Source organism: Crocodylus porosus, unplaced genomic scaffold (assembly GCF_001723895.1).
Source record: "Crocodylus porosus isolate Cpor-Errol unplaced genomic scaffold, CroPor_comp1, whole genome shotgun sequence".
In the NCBI taxonomy this organism is placed as follows: Eukaryota; Metazoa; Chordata; order Crocodylia; family Crocodylidae; genus Crocodylus; species Crocodylus porosus.
In genome coordinates, this window is record NW_017728910.1 from 38533629 (window position 1) to 38541433 (window position 7805).

The window sequence follows — 7805 nt, forward strand, 5'->3', positions numbered from 1 at the left end:
TCAGCTATCACCACTAAGTCAAAAAACAAATGGAGCCAACATAGTGTTACACTATTTATTCCTGTTGTGTCATGTAGGCCAAACATCAGTACTGTGTTAAAAGTTAAAGACAGATCTAGCTGGCATATACAGCCATAATAAAAAAGTAATCTTTTAGAGCTGTCTCTGTGCTCTACCCCGGTCAGAATCTTAACTGAGACATCCAGAACATCTGCTGATGTCACATGTTGTTGGAGCTTGGTAGTAACTACTTTTCACAATTATTTTGCCCAGAAATGGGAAGTTACAGATGGCACAGTTAGAATCAAGAACCGGCTTACTGAGGATTGAGCAACCAGCATTTTTCAAGGCATCCAAAAGCTGTGCTATTCTACAGGAGGCACCATTTCAAGCAGTAGAAGGCACAAGCTGGAATTCTAAACTGTCCACGGCTTTTGAGATTCATCACATAATGGGTCAAATTCAGGCAGGAGTGGTCAGAGAGCAAATCAAAAAGATTAAAGCACAAGCTGGGCTCTTCTGGCTCTATACATGCAAAACAATGCATAGATCCAAGATGTGTCCCACTGTCCAATGGTAATGCTGATTATTACAGACACACTGGACAAGCCTTGAAATCATAGAACTTAGTTTCCACCATCCCTTCATGCACAAAACCACAAAAGGATGACCAAGGCTCAGTAAAACTTAAAAGAAATACTCAACTGAGCCAAGCATCTAAACTGCACTAATTACTCTGAAGTGAACTAGAAGAAAGCAATTTTACCAAGAGAGAAAAGAAACCCAGAGGCAGCAATACCCAACAGCCAAGTATCGAGTCATAACTAAACAGCTATAAAAAAGAATTACTTGGCAGTTTCTACCAGGACTTCTCAAATGTCTTCCAAGAATGAAGGTACACATTCAGCCCTAGTGGAAACACTATCCAACAAGCTCCAAGCTTGTAGATCTCATACCCTTGGCTACACATGTAGCTCAGTATTATGCAAGTAGGGCATAAACATCCTGCTACCTTTATAGAGTAAATGGAAAAAAACAGTACTTCCAAAAGAAGCATGAAAATGTAAAATGAAATGATTCATTTGTTAAAAAGTCAGTGAAATAGGTGAATAAGGTTGGAGTGCTGTAGCTGTGAAGCATACAAGAGGCAGGGGTTTCTCCTGATCAAGTGGCCTTCCAAGTGTACCTTCCTCCAAAAAACAGAAAACTTAACACCTGAATGCTTGTCCAACTGCTCTCCCAACTATGCAGTTGCTCCAGTAAAAGACATCTGAAAAATTCCCTCCTTTTCTTGCATATTAGTGAAATATTCTGCTCTTCATTGGGAGAGAGTACACTTAAACATATTAGAATTCCCATTACATTTTAAAATACACCCGTGACTATTGGCTGGCTATCAGACTGGCACTGATAAAAGGAGAAATGACATTATCAGCTATCAGCCTTTTTTGGTCATTGTAGCTGATAATTACAGCCACGTGCCCGGAGCACCCTGGAAAAAGTAGTCCATTCCCCACACCCTGCCACCAGCCCAAGCCTGAGGCAGACCACAGGTCCTGGCAAGCAGCAGGAGAGGGATGGGGCACCAGGGAGCAGTCACAGGACACCACACTCAGCAAGAAAGGTACTGTTACCAACTCCTGCTGCTGTTGCTACCACCATGGCGAAGTCACACGTGCAACAGGGGCCTGAGTGCCAGGGCTACCACAGAGATGTAGGGCTGTACATGGGCAAGGTAAGGAGCCTCACGGGGGGACATTCTGCTCCACCAAACACTTCTGCAAAAGCAGCTTCTCCCTGACAGCCATGGAAACTCAGCTGTGTGGGGTCCACTGGCACTGGTGCAGTGGCATGCTCTGGGGCTCCAAAAGCACCTAGTGCCGCTGTCCATATGAGGGTCCACCCTACCCACCCAGGACAGCAGCATGGAAAGCAGGGCCGCAGCTAAGAACCATGGGTGAGGGGGCGGTATACATGGGAATGAGTGTACATGGTGACCACCTTCCCCACCGAGGGCCGGAGCAGGCAGGAGGTGCGTCTGTGTGAGACAAATGCAAAACAAACAAAAACAGTTTGTCAGCAGTTTAAAATGCCTTGCACTATTAGGAAATATTGGTTATCAGATCAGCATTGGCAGATATGGTTTGTTAATCATTGGCTATCAGTATCAGCTAAGAAAATCTTTATTGGTGCACCCCAATTTTTTTTTTTTTTTTTTTACACAGAGTATTATTTTCACACTAGGAACACTTTTGAGAGAATGATGAGAACCAATAACAATAATCCAAGAAACTAGTAAAAAAGAACCAGTAAAAATATTAAAATGTGATCTGCAATAGATAGTTTACCCATTTGCTGGTAGCTTTACCAGTATATGAATGGCCACAGATTAACTAGTTAAATATGCTGTTAGTGAATTTTTTTTACTTTATCAATCATTCAGGTCACATTTTGTCTAGTTCTGCTGCAGCCAAACAGGCACCATGCTCCAACAGTATTTTGATAGATGTAAAATCAAAGCATAATACATGCTGCTGCACCACATTAGAGCAGGAAACAGCTTTGGAAGGAACGGACATGGCAGGACCTGAAATGCGAAACTTTAAATAATTTAAATAACTTTAATTCTAACCTTCTCTCCCTACAAAAAAAAAAAAAAAAAAAAACCTGTTCAGTGATGACAAATGCAAATTAACGTACAAGGGTATTTCGGAACATAATAGTAATTTAAAAATAAAACCCATTCTGTTCATAGCGATCATTTACTGAAACATCTCCCTTCTCTACAGAGTCATAAACGATGGGTGCATTTAACAATGCCATCATCATTTCCCACTGCTGTATGTCTCCCCACGCTGCACACAAAATGATTTTATTTAGAAATCATTGTTATGTTCTGAAACATCTTCATACATGGGGAAAAATAACCTCAACTATACAGATACCTGGAGTGGCCAGCTTGCAGCACACATACCAGAAGTGACATTGGCACCTGCTGCGTGTGACATGCAGATTTTGGATGCCCAGTAAAGGGAGGCACCAGAATGGAGTCAGGGAGCAGATCAGGTGTCACTGCCAATAGCTAGGTTAACCTTTCCCTGGCCATGCAGCCACTACTGATTTCAGGACCCTAGATCCTTGCTCACGATCAGAAACTGTGTTAGTTGCTAGGCCAGGGAAGGGTTAAGCTGGCTCTTGGCAGGGACACCTCCTCTTGCAGATGCCTCCTGTCTGGGCTCTGCTCTGCACAGCTGGAGGGTTAAAAGCCCTGCTGCCTCCACTCCAGCTTGCAAAATTTATGAGGTGCAGGGACTAGAGCAGCACTTGGAAAGGGGGCAGGATTTAACTTATAGCATGCCTGTCAAAATGGCTGACCACCACTGACATGCACAATGCTGAACTTGAAACCAGTTACCACTAAGGGAAGAAAAAAAAAAAAAAAAATCTTGAGAGTCATCACAGATAGTTCTCTAAAAGCTTCATCTTAATGTTGAGTATCAACAAAAAAAAGCTAATAAAACAACAGGCATTATTAAGACAAACTAAAACAAAACAGAAAACATTGTTATGCCACTATATAAATCTACTGTGCATCCCTATCTTGAATACTTAAATACCTATAGTTCTGGTCTCTATGTCTTACAGAGGATATAGTGGCATTAGAAAAGGTAGAGAGGGGCCAAAAAGATGATCGAGGTATGGAGCAGCTGCTGTACCAGGAGGGAATACAAAACTTACTGCTCTTCAGTTTGAAAAGGAGAAGGCTGAAATGGATATGACAGAAGTCTATAAAACCATGAATGACACTGATAAAAGTGAATAGGGAACTGTTATCCACTAAGTCCCCCAGAAAATGTCAGGAGGCAGGTTTAAAACAAACAAAAGGAAATACTATATTAAAAAAAAGTGTGTAGTTAACTTGTGAAATGAGGTTGTAGAGACAGAAAGTATAATCCAGTTCAAAAGGGGACTGGACAAATTCATGGACGAGCGGTGTACCGCAGGGGCAGGCAATTATTTTTGGCAGAGGGCTACTTACCCGCTTTTGGTAAGCTGTTGGGGGGGGGGGGTCACATGGGTAGCCCTGCCCCTTGGTCACCATCTTGGGACCAATGTCTCAGGGCCTGCACCTGTGGGGTCCAGAGCAGGGCGCAGGCTGGCGGGGTCTGTGGAGCCAGGCTGGGCTGCACCAGCAGGGAAGCAGGGAGCTAGCCCAGCTCCACAGAGCCACTGCTGGCTGGGACCCTGTACTCCTGCCACCCTGCTCTGGGCCTCGGGACACCAGCCTGGGCCCTGTGCACCTGCTCACTCCGTGTCCCCCCAGCCCCACGGTACAGGTGGGAGGCAGTGCACAGCCCTGACCCCCTGCTCCCTGGCAGGGAAGGAGCTGGTGCTGAGCATGGGGAAAGGTGGCCCTTTGCCCGTACTATAGCTTGCACTCCCTGCTACGGCCACTCACAGCCCGCGCAGGGCTGTCCTGAGCAGGCACAAGCAGCCCCATGCAGGACACCGACCTAGGACAGGTGAGGGGCCGCTTTTCCCCAAGCTCAACACCAGCTTGTATGCCACCCCTCACTGCCAGCCTGGGTCCTGTGCCAGCTCCGGCCTCACCCATCAGGGCTGCACGCAGCGGGAGCAGCTGCAGCCCCCCCCGCTCACTGTGCCGGGCAGTGTTTGCTGTTGTTGCCCACCCGGAGCTTGCATGCTGGGTAGCCCAGAGATGGCAGTGGCAAACACTACCTGGTGCAGCAAGCGGGGGGGAGATCGGAAGAGTCTCCAGTGGGAAGGAGCCACTTTCCCCTGCACCAAGCAGCAGTTTCTGCCCAGCTGCTGCTGCTCAGCCTCAGTGGGCAAGCCTGGAGCCAGCACAGGGCCCAGGCTGGCAGCAGGGGTGGTTTACAAGCTAGTGCTGAGCATGGGAAAAGAGGCTTCTCCCCCACCCCATGGCCAGCGCTCCATGCTGCAGCCGCTCGCAGCCCTACTTGTGCCTGCTCCAGACAGCCCCGCACAAGCTGCGAGTGTCTGCAGCTGTGAGCGTGGGCCATGGGCTGGGGGAGGTGCCGCTTTTCCCCAGGCTCCTTCCCTGCCCATGGTCCTTCCCTGAGCTTTTTGCACCAGGGCAGCCACATGGTGCCAGGTCAGAAGCCCCAGAGGCTGAGGGGGCGGGGCTGGGCAGGCCCTACTATTGCAGGAGCCCATTGGGCTTCCCCAGGGTCCTACTGCCCCTGATTCCTATAATTTTTTACAGGAACTAAACACAGACAAATATTAATTTTCTAAATTTTGTAGGGGCCCCACAGGCCATATTTTGTCTACCCCTGGCCTACTGGGACCTATTAAAAACAACAATCAGTATTCCCTGGTCCAACATCCTTAAACTAATGATTGTTGATGCCAGGGAAGGTAAAAGAGGTAAATCCCTCTAGACAGGCCCCATTCATATACTCTCCTTCCATAGCATCTACTACTTGCCACTGTCAGAGATAGGATACTGAGCTAGGTAGACCATTAATTCAACCCACTGTGACACGTACATTAAATTCTTCTGCTGCTTGCATAGAAACAAAGCCATACATTTTCAACAAGATAATTAACAAACAACAATTAATGCAGAAAACATGCATCTTCATCTACATTTTAAATATTAGCTCTATTTAGTTACTGAACATGATATGAAACCATTTCCACAAGCTCAGCAACCAGAAGAATAGATGGTATTCATCTGGCTTGACATCTCTTGCAAACTAGATTATGCAGTTTTATTTTTTTTTCCATTAAAGTTAAATTTCTTCCAATTCCTCAAAATATTCAGATTTGTTAAATAAGAGCTGCACACCCTCCCCCTTTCTCAAACCTCACTTAACAAAGGAGCTGAAGATCTTCTCACCTGGATGCATATATACCTCTTTTCATTCCAACTAACTACTGGTATCAAATTTAAAAGAAGACAACACCCAAGCAGGTACTGCTTTTAATATCACTTCCATTAATTCCACAAAGCATTAAAACTATTACAACATTCTCGCCCTCAAGCATTATTTCCACAACATAAAGTCCAACAAATGCAAAGAGATTATTATGTTCCACTGAAGAAATAAAATCAAGCAGTGAGAGAACTCCCACCACTTCTGGATCTTAGTTTTTTTGCTAACAGAAAACATAAATGCCACAGCAAAATTTTGCAGTTGCATGACAGGAAGTTGTGTCAAGTAAAGTATGTTTTCCTCTCTATGTATGTTTGCCAGACTAACGAAACAATCAGAAATAATCATCAAGTTAAGTCAAAAAGTCTGTTTAAAAACATCACCTAATAATTGTGTGAAAAATTTTCATGATCTTCCAGTGAGATTTCTGTATTATCCTTAATCAGCAAAAATTAGCATACTTAGTCCTAAGGGGAAACAGAAGCAGGTATATAATGCCTACTGATCTGAAAAGGGACTATAGATTGACATTTTCCCCCTCATTTTCTCAATTAACAAGACTGTATTAGTTCACATCATTTTAAAATAAAGTAAGTAAACAAGTATTTCTGTCATCTTTCAGACATAGTGAGCTACACTTTTTAAACACATTCATTGCCATGGTGTTTAAGGAGAAAAAGATTATATTGAACTAAAATTGATTTAATTTCCTCAGCTACTGTGCCACTAACTACAAAAAAAGCAAAACTAAGCTCCTTACCACCCTCCCCATTATGGGCCAACATCTTCATTTGTACCATTTCTTTAACAGATTTTGTAGCATGTTCTGTAACAGCAGACTGATTTGTAAACTCCCAACAACTGTGTTTAGATCCATGCACCTGTACAAAACCATCTAACCAACAATGCTCTCAGTGCATGACCCAGGAGAGGAAAAAATTCAGACCCATCAATGAAATAGTTACACAGCTACTGAAGTCTCTCTTTAATATGTATGCTTCTAAATCCCAAACAGCATTCCCCATCTTTATGGAAATACCTGAAACCACAGCCTAATTCTCTCTATTTAGTACAATCCCCACCGATACATTTTTTCCAGCTAAAACAGAAAACAGGCTTTGACTACATACCACTTCAGGAAATGGTACCTCACAGAATTTATTTCACTGCTGAACTATGAGACAATTGTTATAGAAACAGAAACAAAAACATCTACTTTATCAGTAAGCTCATTTGCTAACTATTACATAAATAGTTAAAACCATTTCTGAGAACACTGGTCTATTATTTGCTATGTTTACCTGTACAAAGAAGTAATTAATGATTGGGAGCAAACAAGTTCCCTCTCCCCCTTCTCTAAAAAGGGCAAATAATCCCTTCAAAAGCTGGGGGGAAAAAAAAGAAAAGATTTTACGCTTTCCAGGTCTTTGCCATTTCTTCCAGCCCTGGCAATTCCAACAGGGCAGCCCCACTGCTTTCCCTTTTGTGTGAGGAGCAGTGATATTTGGGGGACCGGAGAGGGGCTCTTGTATAGCACCAGCTGCATGGACATAGAAGCCCACTTCACTTCCCAGGCACAGCTGTGCCCGAGGCCCCTGGCACTCCTCGGGACCCTTTTGTTTAAACGTTATCGCTGGATTTTTTAATTTTTTTTTTACAGGCCCAACCTCAAAGTGCCCGCCAGGCTGGCAGCGTGTGTGCAAGCGGGCCCACGTGTGTGTGTGCGCCCACGCGAGGGGGTGGTGCCCGGGTGGAGGGAGGGGAGCGCCCCGTGTGCCCAAGGGTGCCCGCTCCGGGCGCACACAAGGCGCGGACGGCCCTGAGCAGGGCAGAGCACGGCTCCCGGCCCAACGCTGCGCCCGCTGCTCGCTCCCTCCCTCC